The sequence below is a fragment of the Triturus cristatus genome, chromosome 4_2, assembly GCF_964204655.1.
Source record: "Triturus cristatus chromosome 4_2, aTriCri1.1, whole genome shotgun sequence".
In the NCBI taxonomy this organism is placed as follows: Eukaryota; Metazoa; Chordata; class Amphibia; order Caudata; family Salamandridae; genus Triturus; species Triturus cristatus.
The window spans coordinates 316,201,522-316,227,108 of NC_140586.1; the positions used below are offsets into that span (position 1 = coordinate 316,201,522).

Here is a 25,587-nt window from a genome sequence, read left to right on the forward strand (position 1 = left end):
CAAATACATTTTATTCTTGCTCCTAGCTAATAGGATTAAAAACGGGGTGATATGCTAAAGGCCCTAACTATAATGGATAGGTGTACCTAGCATATAGTCAACTAGTTTCGAGCTTCCCCCAGCTCTTCTTCAGGGCTACACTGGGACCAGCCCAGTGTGAAAACCACTTCTAGTCGACCTGATTAAGGTGCAAAAGTGAAACGCTGCAACTAATAGGCATGCGTTAAAAGTAATACATACGTAAATAAACGTCAGGCAATATATGTTAAGAAGCAACAATGTGCCTCATGGTCAACGGAGGGGGTGTGGAGATCTCGTACACTTGTACGTGGACACCCACACTCACTACACATAATCTGTACCTTTTAGTGCTTCTACGTAATCCGCAAGTCGCAGCACGCCTCTCTCTCTCTTAGGTTAGGTTCTTTTACCTGATAAATTCAGGTTGTTTATGATATATGTACTGTTGGAGGGTGAACCTAACCTTGAACCTCTACTTCCCCCATTTTTTTTTTATAAGGAATTGAAGAATGCCAGCCTTGCAAAAAACACAAACCAATTTTGGACACCAGTGAGCCGGAGCAACTATAGAGAATTAGGAACCTCTCCAAATCACATCACAAGACAAGATTGGCATGACCATTTTGGGAAACTGTATTCCGCTACAGAGAACGGACGTCTGGAGGAGCCATGCAGCCCCATAGACATCCCTCCAGCAGGGAATGCTAGCAAACCCTTCTCTTTTGTCGAAATAGAAGCAGCAATAAAGAAGATAGTCCCTGCCAAAGCTCCCAGACCAGACGGCCTCCCAGGAAACGAATTTCTTGCTGACCCCAGAAGTTGGTGACAGTACATCCAGCTACTGATCAATGCTTTAGTCGGCGGTGGCCCAGTGCCAGAATCCTGGAAAGGCGCAGAGGTGGTCCCGATCTACAAAAAGGGTGCCAGAGAAGACCCCTCAAATTACAGGCCAATAAGTCTGATTGACACAATGCAAAAGGTGCTAGGTAGGGTGCTCTTACAGAGAATCCAAACGTGGTCTGAAGAGGAAGATATCCTCTCCCAATACCAGGCTGGCTTTAGGGCCAGTACTGGAACGATCGACCGGGTATTTAGGCTACTCCTTATATACTGGAAAGTCATGGTAATTGGCAAGGGCAGTCTTCACCTTGCATTCATTGACTCAAAGACCGCCTTTGATCTAGTACCTAGGATCAGGCTGTGGCATACCCTTAAAGATATGGGCATCCCTCCCCTAATCCTTTAGCTACTGATCCGCCTTCATGAGGGAAACTATGCTTAGGTGAGATGGGGGACCCAAGGCCAGTTGACGTAACAGATCCCTGTTGGCAGGAGAGGCCACCAGGGTTGCGTCATGGCCCCCACCGTGTTCTCCTTATCTGTGAATGGGGTGGTGAGTTCCCTTCAAGAAGATCCTGCTGATGCCCCAATCCTGGCGGGTGACAAAGTGCCTACCCTCCTATTTGCTGACAACACCTTGCTGGTGTCAAAGACCTCAGTAGGGCTACAAAAATTAATGAACAGATATCAATCTTTCTGTGATTCTCGGGGTTTAGTCATCAACACCTCAAAAACAAAGCTCATGGTATTCAACCCCACAAATCCTTTAGGAGCAACTTTACGTTGAATGGCACCCTCTTGGAGAGAGTCAGTACCTTTGATTATCTTGGCATCCGACTCTCAGATAAAATACTCTGGAGGCCCCATTTAACCAAAATGCTTATGAACCACAAACGTGTGGTCGGGCACTAAGCAAAGAACATCTCTCCTCCTCTAGTAGGCCAGTTGCCCCGGCCCTCGTAGTCTATGAAGCTAAGACAGTTAGCTCAGCTCTGTATGGAGCCGAGCTATGGGGGTTTGACAATGCAGATGACATCAGTAGATCAGAGCACAAGTTCTTGAGGGATTTGGTGATGCTCCCCCGCAACACTCCACTAACACCCCTAATGTATGACATGGGCAGGCAGCCATTTAGTGATATTGCTAAGCTACGCCCATTTCTCCTTTGGGCACACCTGAGGCATACCCTAGAGCTCACTAAATATGCCGCAGCACTAGCGGAGGTGATGAACCTAGATGTGGATCATAGGGTCAAATGGATATCAAACGTTAGGAAAACGATGACACTACTAGGACTTAAAAAATCGTGGGATACCCAAAAAAACCCAAGTAAGGTAGAGCTCAAGCGCATATACTGGGATTGGATGGATAGACAGGAATTTAGCAAGTCCAACGTGGGGAGGCTAATGGAAGAATTCCTTAATTACAAGCAGACCAGAAGTCTTGAGCCTTACCTAGATATAATCCAGGTGCCACAAGATAGGGCTTTGTATATCTGATTTAGGCTTGGCACACTCCCAGTCCATGCACTAACATCAAAGTGGTGTTCACCCAAGAATATAACAGAAAGTTGCCCCTGCTGGGGAGCCCTGTTGGAGTGTGTTGCCCATGTTATGTTTGCCTGTCCAGCCTATAACTTCGCACGGTCTAAATGGCTAAAACCGATCTGCAGACACATGGGCACCCGCGACCATCAGGTTGCTTTGCGCATCCTGAAATCCGACCGAAGTGTACTTTTTACCTGCGGGGTGGCTAAGTTTCTAAGCTATGCTTGGATAGTCAGGCAAAAAGCCTTGCGAGGAGTGCCTTAATCTTATGCTCTGCACATTCTAAAATCTGAATAAAGAGCTTTGTACTTGTGGGGTAACCCAATCCTAAGGTATGCACGAATAGTCAGGCAAAAAGCCTTGTGAGGAATGCCTTAGTTTTCATACTCTAGGCCACACCGGGACGTCACCTTAACCCAAGAAAGCCTTTTTAGAATGTAAAAGCACTGGCACTTTATACAAGCTCACTGGATTGCACTGCCATGTTTTTAGCTCCTTTTTTAAAATATCCGTTTTTAATTCATGTATGATTTTAGGTTTGAACTTGTAAAAACTCATATGTACAGCTTTTTAGATAACTGTTTATATGTTTTGTAGTGCAATATCAAGTCTAAAAATACTGTGTAAGCACAATCTCCAGTTAATTATGTATCAACCAATTATTTGCATCAACTTATTCCCTTTTATTCACTGTACAAACGTTGCACAATGCTTTGATAATGATGACTTCCAGGCAGTCTGTGAAGGTGTGAGGATGTTTAATGAAGAGGATAAGTCTCACCATGAAGGGGCCCTGGAGCAACTGCTTACAATCGGAATGCAGTGCCCTCATGACCTCATCACACATTCCAATGTCTGAGCATTCTGAGCCAATGCTCACATTACCACAAATGCTTTTATGATACAAGTTATCGAAATAAAGCAAATGAAGATCATGATCATAATCAAATATAGTTGTATTTTTTAGGTGCTGCCTCTGGCAGTGGGGCGATGTTCCTACGCCCTTGTGGAGGAGCCACCCCTGCATGCGACTTGTGCGCCAGAGATGCCACCTGTTATGCATCCAGTGTTTTTCCAAGACACAAAAACGTCTCCTCAACAGATGGATGCATTCACTGCTTTGGAGAATAGTGCTCCTTAGCACAGGGATAGGAATTGAATCCGTGTTATTTTATGAGCCCCTTCAGGGCAGTCTCCAAAATGGGAACAAATGTGCCGTTCCATTGAAAGCGCCTTTCCTGAACGGAGCCGATAGGGTGCACCAGGCCTGACTGTAAACTCCTTGGTACACTCTTCGGGGCAGATTTACAAGCCCCGTGCGCCACATTTGCGCCACCGCTGCGTCACTTTTGTGACGCAGCGGCGGCGCAAAGCTAGCGCCATGCTGCGACAGATTTACAACGTGACGCATCTAGGGAGATGCGTCACGTTGTAAAGCCCTGCGCCACATTAAACCCGCGTCAGGTTTAATGTGTGCAGGGTGGGCGTTACGTCGGAAAAAGTCTCGGAAAAGTGACGCAGTGAAATCTTCAAGATTTCACGCAGTCACTTTTCCGACGCTGGTGCGTCAAATCCTTACGCCTGCTTCAAGCAGGCGTTAGGTGTGACGCACCATGTTAGGGATAGAGCAGGTTGGAACAGTGCTGGAGTTCCGTCGCGCTTGCGACACAACTTCAGCACTGCGCCAACCTTACGCCGGCAGATGCGTCACGCATCTGCTTGTCCTTGCGCCACGTTGCACCGCATTATAAATGCGGCGCATCTGCGGTGGCGCAAGGGCAAACTTGCGTGATGCATCTTCCCTGGCGCATCCCTGCTGATTTGCAGGGATGCGCCAGGGAACATTATTCTGCCCCTTCGTGTTCTGAGGTAAATGTATGCGAGGCGCTCCTATCTGATTCCACAAAAGCCTTATGCGCACCTGCCCCACCTCTTGCTCAATCCGAGCCCTGAAGCCTGCCAACAATATCCTCTGGCTTGTTGTTTCTTGCAGAGGCGCAGGGAGTTGGGGCGAGAACGCACACCCCCACATACATGGAAGCAGCAGCCCATGGGAGGCAGAGGAACGAGGAAAGAACGGGACCACAACACATCAGCCTGGCTGAACTCCAGCAGCAGCCATCTCTGCGCCTGCGGGCTTGGCACCCGCCCTGGACGGAGATGATTAACAGCGGATCCCCTTGATTTAAATGACGCCGTTCACTGCGTTCCTTTAGATGCAAGAGCGCCGTCTGCAGAGAGTCCGCTGCTACATCCAACGAGGAACATACTGAGCCTCGGCAGGAGGAGCACCCCTGGAGCAGAAGGAGAAGCCACAGGTACGGCTCATTTTATCTGGGATTGAGGGCTTTCTGTATGATTGGCCTTAGGTTTCTAGCTTCACTCCTGGCGGCTGCATACCTTGGGAATTCTTCCTGCAAACTGTTGCAGTCTGGCACTTTAGTCTTGGTTGTTCACTTTGAAGTGTACACCAACTACAACCCCCAGAATGCACGTTTTCTAAATGAAAGTATAGAGCTAGCAACGTGGTCCTCCCCAGTAGCACCGGGTCGTCTCTTAACTCCAAGCACGGGCTAAACATTCCTATTGTAAATAAATCATACATTTATTTTACAATTCAGAACAAATACATTTCCAGTGGGGAAATGGGGCAGTAAAAATTATATGAGGTACAGAGCCAGAACCCATTGCTATAGTCCAATTTGCTGAGACTCGGGACACTGGTCCATATTTGGGAGAAAGGGGATATAAGTTAGCCAATAGCCCCAAGTCGGTTGTGACACCCTTGGTTAGTGCTGTTTGCAGTCAACAGCATTTTGCTTCCTGTGAGTCCAAGCTCACACAGATCCCTGTAAATTAAAAACGCCGGTACAGAATGCACAGTGCTCATGGCCAAGAAGCCACTCCTACTTGAGGGTCCTACTCATCACATGGGCCCACTTGGCGGCCGTGGCTCTCAAGACGATACTGTCGAAGGCTCTCAAAGTATCCAGGGTTTCTGATTGAGAAAGAAAGGAGAACAGCTCTAAGCTGTCGATTAACTGTCTCCAAGCCAAGAGTGCTACTTTCAGCCTCTTCTGAGTTGTTACCCAACAGTATTAAGCATGTTGGGACCTGCAGGTTTATAATTCTAATGGGAACAGTGATTTCATGCTCAGGCAGCCTCGCTGGCGACTGAATGTCCCCATCATTTCACGAGCCATTTGGAGACTAAGGGCAGGGTCACCAGACAACTAAATGCCACTGGCTTTCAGTTTTCCCTCCCAGTCCTGGTATTTTCTTTTATAAATCTTTATTTCCTTTGATGTTAGTTTACTTAGTTCAGTTGAAGTGACCCATGACCAGGATTCGCGAAATTCAATGATGAGTTGCATATAATCAGAGGACTGGAAACTTAGCGGTCCAGTAACAGGGTCAACAGCTAGCCCTGTAAGAGGGGGAATCATTTTTTAAAAAGAGTTACATTGACTGGTTTTCTTATGATCCTTTCTGCTGCTGAAGAGATTATTGAATGTCATCATGTGAGGAAAATATTGTGTCCCAAATACCGTTTACAAAAATATCACCATATGGAAGTTAATGATAGGTGCTCTACACCCAATGTGACCATGGTTTTGAAAATAACATTCTGGCCAAGATGTGTGTCAGAAGATAATTTTGTCATGGATACAGCCAAAGGTGTCTGTTTTAAGCACAAGAGTAGCTCTCCGTTGTAACTTAGCAGATCCAAAAAGCTGCCAACACAGCCTTTCAATGCCTTATTTGCTCCCCATGTTCAATCAAAATGAGTGCAGTATAAACCGTGCTATCTAATGCATAATAATAATGTCATAAAAGCCCATTCATCAAAATATGACGGCTAGTGGAAGTGACGTCATACACTTTAGATATCACAGGGTTGACCTCTTGTCCAGCCCCCATCCCCCAACAGCCTCCTATTCGCTGCTGATGGTCTTGTGGATGAGCAAGAACTTCAAACTACAGCAAGGAAATAGGACCCCCAGAGCCCTGATTACCTTCTGCTCCAGCCACTGCCACCATGATCCCTCTTACCAGGAGAGGCAAGGACATGACCAGTGGTGCCAAAGAGGGAGCCAGGAGCAACAGCGGCTACTCATAACTTCTCAAATTTATAGTCATAAATTATATCCCCGTGTCCATGGCACCTGGGAATCCCTCCTAATGTGCCAGTTTTTGTAAAGAAATTGGAAAACTGTGATTACTCTAAAGAAAATGAGCAATGTGAATTAAGCATGACTTTTATAGCTGTCAACTACCCACATTTCATGTAGGGCACATTCAGCCAGGGGACTTTTCAGCCAACACTACTTTAGAATCTGAGATTTGGACACTTGCGTTTCCCATTAATTGTATGGTCCTTAAAGTTCTACAATCCAAAATGCAATTGGATGCAAAACCAGAGGTGGCTGAAATTAACCTTCTGGCATCAGGCAAATAGAACCTTCGGATGGAATTGACCAAATCCACTAGGCAGAAATGTTTTTCGGTGTAATTAAAAACTTTTCTCAAATCTTCACAACCCTCATAAATTCTTTCTTTAAGTATCTAGAGGAAGGGGACTTTGGAGTTCTGACTAATTCTGTCTTGGACAGCACTGTGCCACACATGGGGGCATATTTACAAGCCCCTTGCGCCACGTTTGCATCACTTTTAACATGGGAAAAGTGACGCAAAAGTGGCGCACGGAGCTTGTAAATCTGCCCCATGTTATGTAAGGAATGAGTTATGAACATGAATGAATGCGTCATAAAGTGATTATCACTAGAAAATAAAGGGCATTTAAATTTTTCATAATCATAAAAAGAGCTTGAAGGAAAATCATATTGTTATGGAATGGGTAAATGTTGATTATGAAGAACAAGTGCCAGCAGGCACCTTCAGTGCATAACAAACCCAGATGCGGGGAGTGCATTATGGAACAGTGCCCAAGTTTGAATGCCAGCAAATAACCCTCATAAGCACAGACACTTTGGTTAATCCGTTGATAAACAAATATTATGAAAAGGAGAGCCAAATACAAGCTTTGCTCACAAAGATACATATGCCTTGGAGCCATGTGTCCTCGTGTGCAGAAATGTGCTAAATAATCTATTTAATTTGTTAAAGGATTAGTTACATCAAGTCAAGTCAAGATACGCTTTATTCGATTTAAAAATGTCAAATCATAAAAGCAGACTACACAATGAGCATAAGAAAATTAATTAATGTGTCACAATTTGACAGACATCTATAAAAGACATACTTGGAAAGTTAAAAAGAACATTTTAAAAAGAAAACAGCTATCTACAGTTTACAAAAAGCAAAAACTAAAAACAGATTTCAGTGTTGCCTTAACCTGAATTAAAACCGAAATCAAATTGGACGAAAGATGTGATTTACATTGTTTTCCTTGTTCTTATCACCCCTTTCAGGTATTTTACGATATGAATAGTTACATTTTTATGTATGAATGCAGAGAATATGAAAAAGGCAGCATTTATTTGGAGGGAAACACAAAGCTTAAAAAGCAGAGATGTGGTGTAATGGCCAGAACTGCCTGTTATATTGTGTGCTGATGTGGGGCGCTAGGACCTCCTCGGCTGAGGAGTCTGGCTGGAGGCGGGATGAGGGAGGAGACAAGGGAATGCCCGGGGATGGGCAGTACAGTGTAGGCGAGGGAGGTGGAAGGACGTCCGAAATAAAGGAGTGACGTGAATCAGGCCTAGTGTCTGTGTCCTCTGTCCGGTGGACATTACAGCTGGCGACGAGGGTGGGATCGGCTCATGCGGCGTGGATCCCTGTGACGAGGTGGCCTGGAAGAGCTGCGCGCGTGTGGAGCGCGCCGCTGAATTCACGTAGCACGGTGCGGGAGCCTACCCCGACCGTGTTTAATAAGGCAGGCTGCGACGCGGGTGCCCACCCCGGTCGCATCTGGAGTGTCGTCTGCCTGCGGGTCGCTGAGAGCCCCGACGCGAGAAGTGGCAGCGAGAGAGGGAGAGAAAGGTATCTGCGGCCCCCAGACAGTGAAGTGGCGTGAAGGTCTCACGGTCCCTGCACGGAAGAACGATCTGGGTGCCCACCCCAGTCGCGTGTCTCCTGTGCCCCGTTTACCTGTGGGTGAGTGCCTTCCTTCTGGGCCGAGTGCTGGATGTAGCCCGGGTGCCTGAGACGGGTCTGCCGGTGTGTGTGAGGCTGCATCACGAGGGGTGAGTGGCTAGGCGGCCATCTTGGAATCAGGCGCCTGCACCAATCCCCTGCGAAGAATCCCTGGTGGCCATTTTGAAGTCAGGCGAGCTTCAATAATCAGCACCAAGCACTGGTAAATGCAACTGGAAAGCCTGAAAGTCACCCAGCATTGGTAAATGCAACAGATTAACCTGGAATTCACCAAGCACTGGCAAAGCCGACGGAACAGCTTGACAGCTATCAAGCATTGGCAAACTCAACTGAATAGTCAAAAAGTCATCAAGCATTGGCAGATTCAAATGAAAATGCAATAGAAAGACTCAAAGTCATCAAGCATTGGTAAATACAACGATACAAGCCTCAAAATCACTAAGCCTTGGTAAATGCAACCGAATGGCTCGAAAAATCATCAAGCATTGGTTCCTGTAAGGAAAAGTGTAAAATTCAACAAGCATTGGCAAGAAAAAAAAAATGTAATAAAATCAAGTAACGGTTACCTGATAGCAAGACAAAGCGGACTGGAGCTGAGTAACAGTAACCACGTCCGGCGACGGTGAACAGAAACACGAAGTAGGATCTGGTAGTACCAAGTCGCTGTCATGTCACCGTCACCGGTCCACCAGTCTGGGTCTACGTCACCCATCGCTGGGCAGATGGGCATGCTCGGTGTGTATTTCGTGCGCCCACCTGAGCGGCTGGTCCTTGAAACTGGCGGAGGCATGGGCCTTCGATGGAAGGAATGGCTCGAGGACTTAGAAGATTTCATGGCGGGGTCGCAGGTGGTGGATCCCGGCCAACGATTAATAGCGTTACGCAACCTGATAGGCAAGGATGTTGGGCAAATAATAAAAGAACTACCGGATGTGGATGCGGCATCCTACGCCTCGGTGTGTGCGGCGCTTAACAAAAAATTCCATCACAAACGAAATATAGACTATGAGAGGTACACTTTCAATCTTGCTTCTCAAAAAAAAGATGAGTCCATGTGCACATTCATCACCCGCCTCAGACGCTTGGCCCGCTACTGCGAATTTGATTCTTTCTCGACAGAGGATGCCCTGCGCCTGAGGGTCATTGAAGGGTGTCAATCCGAATCGCTGAGAAGGAAATTGTTAAAGAAGAGTTACTCCCTCGACGAGATCGAAGAGATGACGCGTGTGCATGACCAAGTGGATGAACATGCCAAGAAAATGGAGGCTCGGAGAGGTGAGTAGCGTGAGCAAGCCTTCAGAATTCAATCGCACGGCGGACGCAGACGTTCGCCAGCGAAACACAGGTCGTCAAGAGACAGGAGGGACCAACAGACAGTGCATAGAAAACATCGCAGCTCCAGTCGTAACAAAAGACGTAGAGATCGGCATCTCAAGTGCTATCGCTGTGGCTATGACTTTCCTCACACAGATGGATGTCCCGCCATGGGTCAGGAGTGCCATAAGTGCGGAGGGGAGAATCACTTTGAAAATGTTTGCGGAAACCACAGGAGAAGTGCACCGAGAGATCATGAAAAGGCATCTCGATCTGCAGGTACGCGGCATCAAGCCAAAGCAGTAAGTGATCGCAGAGACTCATCAACGGGTTCCTCTCGCTATAGCCGTCAGTCTCACCAAGGATATCGATCTCGACGCATGTCTTCTCCAGATTCAAGGTCACCGGCTTCCGTCTCACAGGACAGTGATGAATACGTATGGATGGTCGCTGACCACAATCGATTGAAGAAATATCGCAGACTTAACATCCGAATTGGTACGCACTGGGCAACATTCGTGATGGACAGCGGAGCCTCTCTCAACTACATAACAATGGCGGAATACCAAAGGATGAAGTCACCTCCACTGTTAAGCCTGGCCCACGTAAGAGTTTATCCGTGGATGTCCAAGAAGCTCCTCCCTTGCGTGGGAAAGTTCCTAACACACCTTACGTACCAAGATCGCACCATTCCTGCATTCATCCATGTCATCAAAGGGCCAGAGGCTGACTGCCTTTTGAGTCTTCCGACTGCTGAGCGGCTAAAATTAGTGGACATCTTGTACAAGGTGGATGACGAACATGAGGTGGCTCAAAGACCTACAAAGTTATTTGCTGGCCTGGGAAAGACGGAGCGACAGCCAGCAGCTCCACTGGAAGCCATCGTAGACGCCACTCGTGAAGATAGTGCTCTGCAAGACGTGATGTGTCGCACCCAAAACAATAACTGGAGACACTCAGATGTCGACACTTCAAACAGCATAGATGACAGACGTGTGTGGCAGCAGATTGTGGTAGACTTCTCTGGACCTTTCAAATCTGGACAATACATCCTGGTCATCACGGATGAGTGTTCACATTTTCCGATAGCCAAGTTCATTGCGTCAACCAAAGCGTCCAGTACAATACCTGTCCTAGATGAAGTGTTTGCCGCCTGGGGTACTCCCAATGTAGTGACAACGGATAATGGGTCTCCGTTTAATAGTCGAGACTTTGCGGACTTTGCCAAGGATCTCAAGTTCAAACATCGGAAAGTTACATCGCTGTGGCCACAGGCCAACGTAATGGATGAGGGAGTCATGTCTACCTTAACGAAGGCGGTTCAACGAGCTGAAGTGTCGCGACACGACATTCAAATGGTTCTAAATGAAGTCTTGCGGGTGTATGGAAACACGCCTCATTCTAGCACGGGTGAGTGCCCCGCGACTGTAATGCTGGGCCGTCCAGTGCGAACGAGAACACCCATGGTTGACGGGAGTGGGTGAACAGGATCCCATGATTCTGATGCCCTTGACGTACTTATCACTGACCAGCTCAAGAAAGAAGAAATGAAGACGTCTGCTGATCATCGTAGAAAAACTGCACCGCACTTGAGTACTGGAGGTGGCTCAGCACTAACAAAACAAGAACAACAAAAGAAAGCTGACTGCTGTTATCAGAAAGGTCCAGTAATACTCGCTCGCCAAGAGGGAACCATGATCACTGCTGAATCTGTTGAAAAAAAAAATAACCCGAAATGTGGCACCTCTTCAGAAGTGCAGCCCTAAGGTTAAAGAGGTGCTCAAGGGTCCTGTCACGGGAGAGACTAAGTCTAGTGCCACGGAAACCCGGGACCAGCAGTCAAGAGTGACCCCTGATGAAGGAGAACCTGACCGTCCCGACATCCATATTTGGCCTCTTCGAATTATCAAGAAACCGAGGCGCCTGATAGAGGAACTGTAACTATGTGATAAGTTGTTCTGGGGTTATTCAGTAGAGACTGGGACTAACTCATTTATCAAGAAAGGGGGAGATGTTATATTGTGAGCTGATGTGGGGCGCTAGGACCTCCTCGGCTGAGGAGTCTGGCTGGAGGCGGGATGAGGGAGGAGACAAGGGAATGCCCGGGGATGGGTAGTACAGTGTAGGCGAGGGACGTGGAAGGACGTCCGAAATAAAGGAGTGACGTGAATCAGGTCTAGTGTCCGTGTCCTCTGTCCGGTGGACGTTACACTGCCGACTTTGGAATTCGGGGGCAGGGTTCTAGTCTGGGCATCGGCTCAACATCTTGTGATTCTGGTGTATTCACTTAATCGCCCGTGCCCCCCAAAAAACAGATGAATGTGTCCTTGCCTAATGTAACTGGTGCTCATGTAAAGCACTCCAATACCTTCGGATCGAGTTTGCCCTGTATAAAACTGCAACAATTAAAAAACGAAACATGGTCATTAATCTTCGATCATATATGTCGTATTACAAAGTAGAAATGTTCTAAACAGTGTTTCTTTACAAGGGGACCTATTCCTATTCTTGCCTGTGCTCCAGGTTAGGCAGCTTGTATTTGATGGCTCCCAAAGGTTCTAAGTGGTTCAATGTCTTCTGGGAACATCTTCAGCCAGTCCTGGCTTTCATCCGGTAGAGTAGCCAGTGTGTTATTGGCCCCAGTACAAGGAAAACAAGCGTTGGCATAGCCAATAGGTCTCGCCTTTGGGACCTTATAAGTATTTAGCCATGCAGTACTTTACCCTGGGTGCTAAAGTGATGGCGTGGCACTGATAATATGTTTGCTTGCGTACCCTGGAGTGCAACTGTAGAGTGCTATAAAAAGCACAACGAAAACAAATAGACAACCCCAAAACAACCCAGAAATATATACACATCCATAATCAGAACAGAAAGAGACACAAACTCTACGCGCCCACAATAGAAAAGTTTGCAAGGTCCAGAGCCACTTTGAAAAAACAGGCGAGAAGTAGTGCAAGTTCCTTTGCGCAAAAAAGAGAAACAACACAGACATTAGTCCAACCTTCCATCCCACACTCAAATATCCACTTACATCACAGGCATTACAGTAACAGCTTCCCTCACGAACAAAGAGAGGATACAACAGTGGACTCTTTCTTCACACATACAAATCAGATACTGCAATAGTCACATCACACGTATACAAAACAGACATAGCCTGGGATGCAGCTGTATCCATTTTCCTGGCAAACATGCAGGGTGCAACACAGGCATTGGGAGTACAAACTTCACTCACAGACAGACACAAGTGCAACCTACAGAGCTCCAGAGCATTCGCGACGAAGGGGTACCTACCCAGTGTCTAGCGAGCCATGCTGTAGAAGGAGCCGCGCGGGAGGGCACGCGCGCGTCCCGAAGGTCGAGCGCGCAGTGTGCATGACTGCTCCCCATTGCTGCTGGCTTCGCCGCAAAAGACTTGAATCTCTTCCAGGTTTCTCGCCTTCATATGCATAACAATGCGAGTGGAAATTCAATTTTGAAAAGCAGAACAATGTACTACGCAATAGGTGTGACATGCGCCCGGTTCAAGAGCTGAGCGGCAGCATGGAGTAGAGCTGGAGACCTGGTCGAAAGAAAAGGGGCGTGGCCACAGGCCCAGCAAGGGTGACGGTGAGCATGACGACGTAATATAAATAAAATATACATAAATGGAGTTTGTGGGGAACTGAAAATCCTATACTGTCTGGAACAAGCTTTAAATACAGGGCAGAGCCCCCCTAACCTCCCCCTGTGTTTCCAAAACAATGATGCCACTCATGGGGGATAATTCAGCTTGCAGCGTAGAGTTTCCCGAGAGTGAAGTGGGGTGGGGCCCGGGTTGGGGTCAGTGTTCCTGCCACTCATCTTTTTGTATAAAGGCATAACTGATCCTTTCCAATAGCTTTGACATTCCTCACTGAATGGGGTTTTTCACGTTGTGCTTGCCAGTCACAAGCCGAATATACCCCAAAAATACCCAGAAACTTAACATAGGATGTAATGGAACGCAGGGGAGATGACTCAGAGAGGTGCTCTCTGATGACATCAGCTGTGACTTTCAAGTCACGAGAGCGAATCATAACATGGCTAATTCAGCCTTTCACCCTTCAGCGGTCGATAGTAGTATGGTGCAATTAAACTGGGTTATAGTTACACTTGTTATTTGAATCTGTTAGAAAGGACAAAACTAAAGCATAAAGCACTACACCGAAATAAAAGCCATTATGACTCATGCCAACTTCCTTCTAGGTTTGTACAATGCTTCCAGTAGGCTGTCGTGATGCGTGACTCAGTTAGGACTGTGTGAGCCAACAGCATTTATTTGGAATACTACCTGTTAAGATGATGAGTCATATCCGTACTACTATAAAGTGAAATTACAAGATCCAGAATGCATTGTGCCGATAGAGTGACACAACGTGGATGGTGCATATATTCTGTCAATTGAGTTCTGCATTTTATTGCCTGGGTGTAGAAGTGTTCCCTTGTGTTTCTCATAGTTTCCCAAACACATCTGCAGTATGTAAAACTCTCAGGGAGGGCACGTGATCTAATTGCCGCTCTGCTGAGTCCTGGCGTCGGATCGACATCCTGTGATCCTGGGCTAACTACTTACTCCAACCGTGGCTTACAAAAAAGAAGTTGCGGCAAAGCTCCAGTGCATTTCAAGAAGCAGCGGGTGGTGGCGTTTTAATACCCAAGGCACCATGGATATGTTGTGGGCAGCGCCGGCCGGCTGCAATGATTAACAAGCATTGGCCGCGCGAGCGGCCATCTGTGAGGGGGTAGGGGGAAGAAGCGGGAGTTCTGTGCATAAGAAAACTGGTGTGAAATAGCAGCAGGGAAGGGGGCGGAGAGGAGGCTATGAGGGAGAGCGGCGTAAAGCCATATGGCTGCTTTGCACGCGTGCACGCCTCGTGCACTGTAGCTCTATGCCAGCGGTAGCACTTTGGAAACTCCCTTACAAAATGTCTCGCTAGCAGCGCATGCGCGCTAGCTCAGCGAGACCTAAAAAAGACCCCTGGCTGCTGTTGATATTATAAAATACAGCAATGTTCAGGGTTCAGTGACCCTGGTAACATGCTCCTGCTTTTATCATGGAGCTCTTTGCTTTCTAAGACTTCTTCTTCCTCTTTACACATTAAACGTATAAGCCAGGACTGGTTGAGAGTGTCACTGGGAAAATATAGGCTCATATTCAGGACTCACATTCACACTTTATTGGTTCACCCCTTTCCTCAGGGCCTGGTCAAGAGGCCATCATGCCAGCCAGGAACGAAGCAGACAATATCCTCTCCCATCTTTTAAACTTCGAATTGTACTTGTTTTGATCACACACAGATTTAAGAGAGGACAAAGCAGACCATAGCTGGGACTAAGGTAGTCCCGTCTTGCCCTGCTGCCAGACCACTCCTTCCTCTATACTGGTGAGCAGTGGCGTAACACACAATAATACCTTCTGCAGAATGTGATGAGTGGGCCCTGAGTCCCCCATATCTCACAGATATTCAATTGACCTTAGGCTGAATGGGGCCCTGTTACACATGACATCTTTTGCAAGGTTTCCCCTGAATGTTTGCCTCTACAGCCTGTATTTTTGATGCAGTGCCGATTTTTGTTTTTGCTGCTTAGATGCTTTGGGCATTTTGCCACTGCTGATCACTGTCAAAGTGCAAGTGCTCCCTGTGAAAATTGTTATTACAATTGGTACTCCCTGAATAGCGTATTCGATTTACTACTAAATCCCTAGAAAAGAGCACCAAGTGTGCCAGAGCCTGTAAATCAAATGGTACTAGTGAGCCCGCAGCACTGATTGTGCCACCCATATGAGTAGACCTGAAAAGGTATCTCAGACCTGCCACTGCAGTGTCTGTGCCCAGTTATAAACTGCCATGTCGACCTGGCAAATGCACCCACTTGCCAGACTCTAACCTTACATTTTCTTGCATGTAGGGCACCCCTGTTGTAGGCCCAAGGTACCCCCGTTGGCAGGGTGCAGTGTATGTGAAAGGTAGGACATGCACTGGTGTTTGTGACGTCCTTATAGTGAAATATTGCCAATTTCACTTTTCATTATTGAAAGGCCATCTGTTCCATAGGATAGCATGGGAAATACTCTGTAACATCTTACAAGTATAACTTCCCATTGGGACAATATGGAGAAATAAAGTTTAGACTCTCTGAACTCAGAATTTAATAACATGTCTTTTAGTAAATATGTTTTTTGAATAGTTTTTTGAAAATAGCACTTTTATAAAGTATGCATTTTCTTGTTTAACCGTTCTGTGTGCCTCTGCCTGTTTGTGGACTGACTGTTTAGTTTTGGAGTGACAGGGTCTGGGGATGTGCATTCACTGTAGTCAGCCACTTGGGGGTGTGCCTGGCCCTTCCTGGATGACTCAGGACTGACCTGAATAGGGCTTGGCTACATTTAGAGTAGTAGGAGGAGATTCTCCCTGGCACAATGCTGTCTCCACCCCATGTGGTCATACTGCACCAGTGAGGACTGAACTTGTTTGGACTGAGCTAAGAGACCCTTGCACAAAGAGAACGAAGACAAAATGGGGAATGAGTAGTAGACCTTAAATTGCAGAACTTTAGATCACTTCTGGACACAAGAGTAATCTCTGCAAAGGAGAAGAGCTGAGGAGTACTGCCCCTTTGCTGTGTGGTGTGTTGGGTTGGCCTGCAGTTGCTGTTTCAGCTAAGAAAAGGACAAAGACTGGAGCTTTGCTGTGAACCTGCTTGAAGAAGATCTCCAACGGCCTATGTGTGCTGACCTCCTGTTCTGAAGTCTCAGGGACACAAAGACTTCACCTCTAGCTTCCCTGAACTCTACTGCTGGAAGTTCTGACCTGCCAGGAGGTGCCTATTCCAGCTGTGGGCCTCTGGAAGTTGTTTCTGCTGTTGGGAGCTGGAAGAAACCTGAAGAACTGAAGAAATTGACGCATAGCTTTTCTTGCGGATGTTTTTCCCGACGCAGCACCTCTGTGTGAGAAGATTCTGCACGCATCACTGAGCCACTGCAGAAACGACGCAGCGCCTGTTGCGGCTGCAAGAACCGACACATCGAAGGATTGCGGCTGAGGAAAGCTAGACAGCGCCGCTCTACGCTGCCGCATCAATCAACGTCGAATCCTAGATTTCCACGTGTGGCAAGTCTTCCAGACGCATTACCCGCATCCTGCTGGGAAGCTGGACCAGAGAGGACAGAACTGGTTTTGACTGAGCACAGAGTCTCTCTGCACCAAGAGAACAAAGTTATTTGATGTATAAATATTGGGGCCCAGACCCTAGTATTTTAGATTACTGCTGAACTAAGGAACCTGGCAGGAAGTACTGGAAAAGCTATCAGGAGGAATGACCACTTTGCTGCATGCTCTGGTCTGTTGGCCTGCTGCTTGCTGCTTCTGTCAGGGGCAGATAAAGGACTGGAGTGTACTTTCATCATCCTGCTGTTACATGTTTCTCCAAGGGCTTGAAATAGAGCTTGTCTCCTCTTGGAAGTCTCAGGGATAGAAAATACTTCATAGAGAACTTGCTTGAATCAAGGAACCTGCCAGAAAGGAGAGCTGGGAGAGCTTCAAGGAGGAGTACAGCCCCTTTGCTCTGTTGTTGCTTTGTTGGGTTTGCCTGCAGTTACTGCTTCTGCCTTGGGCAGTGAAAGGACTGGACTGAGCTTACTTTACTTGTGCTGAGTATCTCCAAGGGCTTGAATTAGAGCTTGCCATCTGTTTTGAAGTTTCAAGGACTGCAAAGTCTTCACCAACCTCTAGGTACCGCTCCTGAAACCGTGTTTCAGTTGCCACAGAGAATGGAAAAGCAACCGACCAAGTCACCGACTCCGTCGATGACTCCGTGTCCTGCAAGCACCACAGAAGGCACCGCTGCATCTTGCACCGCAACCCTGGTCTCACCGACAACCGCCGTGGCCGCCACTGAGCCACTGCTTGCACCGCGTCCTGTGGGCTCCGCATTCTGCAACACCTTGTTTTACCCTGCCTGGATATCACTGACACCATCTCTGCCCGACCAGAACATCGAGCGGCTCCGTCACCGGCCTCACATCGAGAACCGCCTCACCCCGCACTGTAAGCCTTGGTCTCACTGATGCCGTCTGGACGATCGTCACCGAGCCGCTGCCTCCACCTCGTCGTGAGGGCACCACACCCTGCACCGCTTCCATCTTGCAACGCAACGACAACGGTTGCCCCGACCGACAAGAAAGGTACTGTTTACGGGACTGTCGACGCTTTAGCTGGCCAGTACCAACGCAGTCGGCTGGAATTGTTAGACACTGTCGTTTTCAGCATTGCGGTTGCCCCGGACGGAGCTACCGACTCAGAACTGTGTATTTGAGATAATTCCGCAATTTTAAAGGATATCTTGCAAAGTATATATTTTTAAGTACTGTATATTGGATTCTTATCCTTTTGGTCTTTATATTTTTCTAAACTGGTGTGGTGTCCTTTTGTAGTGTTTTCACTGTATTACTGTTGGTTATTTGCATAAGCTACCAAGGTGGTGAGCAGGGGTTATTTTAGAAGTGTATCCCTCTTACCCTGACTAAGAAGAAGGGTCCCTACATGGACAAAGCTGCAAAGCCTTGACAACTAGAGACACCCATTTCTAACATCGACTCTCAAATTATTCTAGCGAATTAAAGATGTACACAAGTGTACCAGACATAGAAGGGCAGAACTCACTGCTGTTTGTTGCACAACATTGTAATTTTACGTATTTACTGGTTTTTGGCAGATATATAACATCTGACTTTGTCACGTTTTTGCACCCGTCACAACTAATGAATAGAAAGGTCCTTGTTTGGGTGAAGAAATGAAAATGTGTTTAGATATGTACCAATCCGGGTTGTAAGCAGCGACCATTACTTTTTAAATTATTCATGCTCCCACAAGTAAAATGAGGTTTATCTTGAAAAAAAAGTGTTGGATTTCTGTGTCTCTCTGTGTTATTATCTCAAGTCCGTTGATGACTTTTAAGTCTGCCTTGAGAGAACATCTGTATTGCAGAGTTTATGTAATCACAAAAAGAGCTTCAAAAAGTAGTACAGAAAGGAGGTCTTTGGCTACATCCACATGTTGACTCTTTTCACTACAGGAACTGGACTGTGCAGCAGCTGTGTTATTCCTCTTTTTGAGTAGTTATGTGGCAATCCAGGGGCAGCTAAGTGCCAATGCACTCCAAAGAAGGTATATTATTATTTTCTTACTCTGATTCCACGGATCTAAAAAAAAAAAACATTGGCAAAGCCAATAGGTCTTGCTTTTATGAGAGTTAGAGCTATTGGTGTTGTAAATGACAATGTCTTCTACCAATGTGTTATGGAGTGGAGTTGATGTAAGTGCTGTGGAGTGGAATTATATGGGCTGGATTGGAATTGTTGGTTGTGGAATTGTGTGGCAAGGAATTGTGTGGTGTGGAGTAGATTTGTGTTGTGGAATTATGTGGCATGGTGTGAAGTGAAATTATGTGGATAGTAGCCATGTGGTGAGATGACTTGGGTGGTCATTGAACAACTAGACGCACACCCTGGAAATATACAAGATCAACTGTTGGAAAAAGAGCAACGTTGGGTGCACAGACTATCTACTCACACAAAGGATCTTAATGGCAATGTGCCATGGAACAGTATACAGCGAAAATAATTACACTACTTCAAATGGTCCCTACAATTGAGATGCAAAACACTAGGCAAAAAAAAACTCCCTAGATCCTAGATAAACTCCATATCAGAGCATAATGCATCACTTAATAGGCACCCATAGTTGATAGACCTATACAAGGGATCCTAGATAAACACCATGTCAGAGTATGTAGTACAAATGCATCTCGTTAGGACACGTCTGAGGTGTAGCCCAGACACTATCACACGTTAACCAATAGGTATTTAACCCGTAAATATACACATAGGAACTCAAAGTCTATATCTAGCCCACTGTAATACCTGTGTGTTATTAATGCCCCTTTAATGCAAGGCCATTTGGCCATGGTATTTATATAGCCAGCACTGCATCTAATGCAAGTATCTCACGTACGCACACAATGTTTTTACAGAAAGCGCTTAGCCAGGGCACTATTTTCAGAAACATACGCTCTAGTCACAGGCGCATGCGCATCCTCACATCAGGCCAGAGGCAGCGCAAGGTCAGCGTACCAGTTTCACGAACAGGCGAGCTGCTCAGTTATGTCCACGTGATGATACGAGCAATTCCGCCTTTGCCCTACTTCTAGCAGGTAGACCATCGGCACACCGCAAACGGCGGGACCCGATCGACAACGTAGGTCAGAACGATCAAATATCCCCAGACAAACGTGTGTACAAGCACCTGCGGGCTAAACGATGGAGCGGCGATGCGATTCGGTACTCTACCGCAACCACCGTCCTTGCCATTTTTACTCCTTCTTTAGGGTCAAAATGGGGTTTAGCATTGATCGATCGGATCCATGAGTCAAATTTCATACAGAGTCAAAGTTAGGCCGCATTTATGTTGTCAGTCATACATGTTGTCAGTCACCATGTTCTGTCAGTCTGTGTTAAATGTATTCTCCTGATAAAAATCACGCGCAGCCACTAGATACCTAATTTTTAATTTTGTATTCATTTTTTAACAAAACCTCACCGAATGTGACTTAGTCCACCATTGCTCTAAAACGCAATAGACTTCATGTGCCATTTATCTTTGGACTTACATCTAAGTAAACACCACCGGGGCACATTGTAGCCACACATGGTTATTTTTCAGATAGCCATCATGCATGCCTTCACACAGTCACATGCATGATGCCATCATCTCAACATCCCTTGCATATAGGAGCGCTAATAAAGTAAGACATGCATGACAAAACAAATTTGTCACACTTAATACCTCTTTCCTTTACAGGTACTCCCTACTGAGGATCTGTAAGTAACAAGATCGTACCACACTCACAGCACACTTTAGGGGGTGTGCTGATATTTGCACCACTGTGGCCCTTCATTTTGGCCACACACTTTAATGTTCCTGACGAAAGCCTCTTGAACATATCTGATGGTTGAAACTAGTAGACCTAAATCTTTAAGGGATACAGAGGTCAGGGACATTTTAAGGATTTTGGGGGCCCTGGGCCAAACATATTTTGGGGGCCCCTGTTCACAATAACTTTGAATTCACTGTCCATTTTACGTTCATTCACACCCTTGCTATGTCACGCAATATTTAATGATACTTTCAAAATGTATGAAACAGTAAAAGAAAGAAGAAAAATGAGCTGTAATTACTTACATTACATTTTATAGTGATTATGTTACTTGAATCCACACCTGAAGACAAATGAAGATCAGTGGGGCCGTCTGGTTGTGCTAGACCACTCTCTCAGTCACTCTAAGTATCACATATAACATTATTGAAGTAGGCCAGAGTGATGTTGTCCCATTTTCTAGTAAAATTCTGTATCCACCTGTCTAGATTCAATCAATGTCTTGTTCCATGATATTATTTTTCATTCATTTCAGCCTGAGGTATGGAACTTTCTATGCATTTACTATTTTCAGTGCTGTTCTTCTTACCTTCTTTCTATTGTTAACATTGGTTCTTTCTTTCCTCAGACATGCTCAGAACATCACCTTTAACATTTTACTGGTGAAATTCAAATGGTTTAAGGCCTTAACAATGTTGATTCTGGGACGAACTTTATTGCATGGGCTGACAGCAAACAGTAATAAATACAGAAAAGCATTGGCGTTCAACCTTCTTCAACGTGTTCTGTGCAACAGGTGGTTGTTTGGATGATATCATATACATCATGGTTCATAGGTTAAACAGAACATGATTGAGCAATTATCCTTGTTGGACCTCATCTTGTATCTCTGCAAATCTTGTTACCTACACCTGACCTGTGCAGTAATTGTGTTTAGGAGTTCTATTTTAATTTTGAGGAATTGAACATAAATGCTGCTGGGTTTGGAAGTTTTGTTGAAGGCAATGTTTGCTGCCTGTATCAAAAGCTTGATTTAAGTTTCAATGATAAGTAGAAAGTTATAGACCATAGAAAGTTATAGGCTTTTGTGAACTGCTGACAATACTTTTATGATGCTCAGATGGACCCCATTTATGATTTACCATTTTCCTGGTCTACTCAGTCTTGGAGATGCCTGCAAGGCATCCATGCTGTTTTCCTGAATGGTCAGGCCCTCTTTGGTTGTTTCATAGTTGGAGAAGGACGAAATAGGCAAGATTGAGTACAAGAACTCTATGTTGTTGGCTTGAATTTTGACAATGCTGTTTGTCACATAGAATACGGTTTTGGCATTTTCTTGCGAACATTATTCAAAGTGATTTTGTTCTTGGGTCTTCTTCCCATTTGTCAGTTTTTCTTGTCATATAATGTCAATGCTATAAGTGCACAATGTGCTGTGATTCCAGAGCATCTAGGGGTATTTTAAGTGCAGTTTAGGTTGTAGAAGTCAAACATCTTAATGCAGATGGTTTTTAGAAAAAGGAAAGTAAATGTGTTTCTATGAATATTTACTTAGATTCAATGAATACCAAAAATGTCACTATGTTTTTCTGCAAAATAAAGCTTCTAAGTCAAACCTTGGAGCATCTCTGTACAATATTAGGCACCTGTAAGACACTACTTAAAGTATGCATCTCTTTCTGGATTTGCTAGCAGCAAACTCATTAACCAGATCAGTAAATTCTATTTCTTGGAGCATTTCTGACTCAATACTCAGCAGAGCCAGAGAATTGAGTCTGGCTTGTAGCATTCGATTACGTAGCTCATTTTTTATGAGCTTCAACTTTGAAAAGGACCTTTCACCAGTACAGTTTGTGACCATCATCGACAAGAATATTCGCAGTACAATTTCAATGTTAGGGAAAGTGTTCTCTACTTTATCAGTTTTTATTTTCCTGTAAAGACAAGTCATTGAAATTGTTTCATTTTTGTGTACAGGATAATGTTTGAACTGCTGGCATTCCTTGATGAGATCAGATTTGTTCAGGTCTTTATAGTACAAAGAGGCAGGTTTTTCACACCACCCTTCGATTTCTTTGGTGTTCATGTTTTTTAATTTTATAAAGAAGCCAAACCGATTATTTAGGTCTCGATATGCTTCGCTTCGCCGTGTTAAACCATCAATCAGAGAATCCATGATCGGTAAGTATGCTTCTACTTTAAATTTGTTCCGCCCTTCAAGTACGCAGGGCCGGACTGGCTACCGGGCGTTTTGGAATGCTGCTGAGGTGGGGGCTGATTTCGTTGATGGGGACCTGCGTGTACTGAACGAAATTCGTTTTGCTTTAATTATTTTGAAGTACACGCAGATCTCCATGAACAAAATCAGCCCCCACCGCAGTGAAATCAGCCCCCTGCTCGGCAGAATTCCAAAACGCCCGGTAGTCAGTCCGGTCCTGCAAGTACGGTGTCACTAGAGGGTCCTTCAAACCGAGTTTGTCTACTGCTTCGTTGTTTTGTACGCTTTCCAAAATCTCTGTAATGAGTATCAGGAGCTTTTGCCTTTACCTTGAATTCATAGTCATCAAATTGGTCTCTCAACTCTTGGACATAAGACTTCAAAGATTGGATAATGTTGACTGCAACAGAGAGGTTAACATCTTCTTTTTGTGTAGTCTTGCTTGTTTCGTTGAAATGCATCAGTATGTCATTCCAGAGAATGGTCAAGAAAATGGTTTCCAGCTTGTCCATTTTTTTAAGGAGACTAAGTGCATCATGCATTGTATCTTTTGACTGAATGTGATCATTTGTCAGTGAATCAAGAGCAGCTTTAATTCTTTCATAGCCACCACACAATGCATTGAGGGCATCTGCATGAGCTGACCATCGAGTATCAGACAAGCGTTTTACAACCTTGTGATCTGGGCCTACAGAATGAAGTAGCACATCCCAACGATGAGTAGAAGCAGCAAAAAAAGTGTACAAATTTTGAACAAAGTCAAAAAAAGAAACAACCTGCATGCTGCACTTATATACCCACCAGGTTCAAAGAATGGCCAGCACATGGCACATAAACAGCAAATTCGTTGATCTCTTTCAATCTTGCCTGTAAGCCCGAATACTGACTAGAAATATTGGATGCATTATCATATGACGGACCACGGCAATCTGATAATGGAATACCGGCCCGCTCTAGGAATTTCACTACAACATCGGCAAGATACTCTGCCCCATGACCATGAATGGAGATAAATTCCAAAAAACGCTCCTTTGGTACGTGACCCTTTACATACCTCACTGTGAATGTCAACTGATCGATGTGACACACATCTGGAGTGGAGTCTACACTGAGAGAATAATATTTTGCTTCCTTTATTTCTGATATTATTGCAGAAAAAAATTTCTTGCTCATTAATGTGATAAATTCTTCACAAATTGTTGCTGATAGGTATGAGGGATTGCCCTTTCCAGCATTTCCATATTTCCTGATGTGTTCTTCAAGAAACGGGTCAAATTGGCTTAGAAGTTCTAAAATCCCCAAATAATTTCCATTGTGCAGTGATCCTATCATCTGGTTTTCTCCTCTGAATGCCATACCTCTTGCTGCTAAAAATTTAACAACTGCTACAATTCTTTTCAGCACACCCTGCCAGTATATTTGTTCATGTTTTATCTGTTCCTCTAATTCAGAATCAATTTTACCAGTTTCTTTTTGATGGGTGGTGTATACTAACATGCATTTTCGATGCTCAGGGCAAGCTTCATGTTGAGAAATACGACGGGCTGCATGCTTCCAGTCATTAAAACCAGATCTACTGAAGGCAGAATCTGTGCTAGAAAACAAACGACAAGCAAAACACTGTTCCTTGTGAAGGAGAATATAATAGCCATGTACGACTTACAAATTCCCCATTTTGCAGTTGCTGCTTGAAAGCAGCATCGGATAAACTCCGCTTGTGTTTCATTTCTCCAATTTGATAAACACGAGCAGAACTGGAAAAATCACTATTTCGATTTTGACAGGTTGAAGGCCCTCTTTGATCCCAATATGATCGTGTTTCGTTTGTGATAGGATTCCATAAGGCAGGATCTGTTGCGTAGCTCACTGCTGTTGGTTGTGGAATTTGTGAACATTGGCTGTCATCTGTTATACTCTGAGAAGCATTTCTGGCAATAGTTTGTAAATCTATAATGTTAGAGGAAGTGGAAGCAGCTACATCCTCAGTATATTCTCTTACTGGCTCATTAGCAACAAGATCATCTCCTTCATACTGTGACTGCACCGCATTATCAGTAGAACATTTCGATTGTACCGGAAAAAATGAAGTTACTTTTTGAACCTTTGCAAGCTTCTGTTTTACTTCAGATTTTTGTTTCCTTTTCGTAGCTCCACTCACATATGAACGCCTCATTTTGTGCAGTGAGCAACTTATCAGATTATATAAAGATTCAATAACGTATGTGCTCACGAGCTGAGGAAGTAAGAAAACAGTACATTGTTGTTTGTTATTTATATCGGTAACCATTTGTTCAACACACTATTGCAGACTATGATGTGGGGCATACAAATATGTTCAGGAAATCCAGAAACATGATCAAACATTCTGGACCTACTAGGCCAAGGTATAAAATATGTACATTTCAAATTTACCATCCCTATCAGCAAGGTGGTGGGAGGTTGGGGCACAGAGTAACTAGCATTCAGTTACACGTGTAATTGCATGAACAATACTGACATTTCTTTTACTTAGGGAGCAATTGAAAGGTATCACTTTCCTTTGTGGGACTTAATTTGTTTTTGGGCAACTTT

At 45.2% G+C, this 25,587-nt stretch overlaps 1 protein-coding gene across 2 annotated transcripts in view; it reads left to right on the plus strand.

Moving 5' to 3' along the window:
• The first annotated feature begins 4,467 nt into the window (after positions 1–4,467).
• Positions 4,468–25,587, plus strand: part of LOC146833781 (dimethylaniline monooxygenase [N-oxide-forming] 2-like) — a 321,542-nt gene continuing 300,422 nt past the window's right edge. Inside the window, exon 1 of one of the 2 annotated variants that reach the window (XM_085601652.1) lies at positions 4,468–4,726. The gene's annotated coding sequence lies outside the window, so the exon portion shown is untranslated. The remainder of the gene's footprint in view (positions 4,727–25,587) is intronic. The other variant, XM_085601653.1, reaches the window with a different exon arrangement.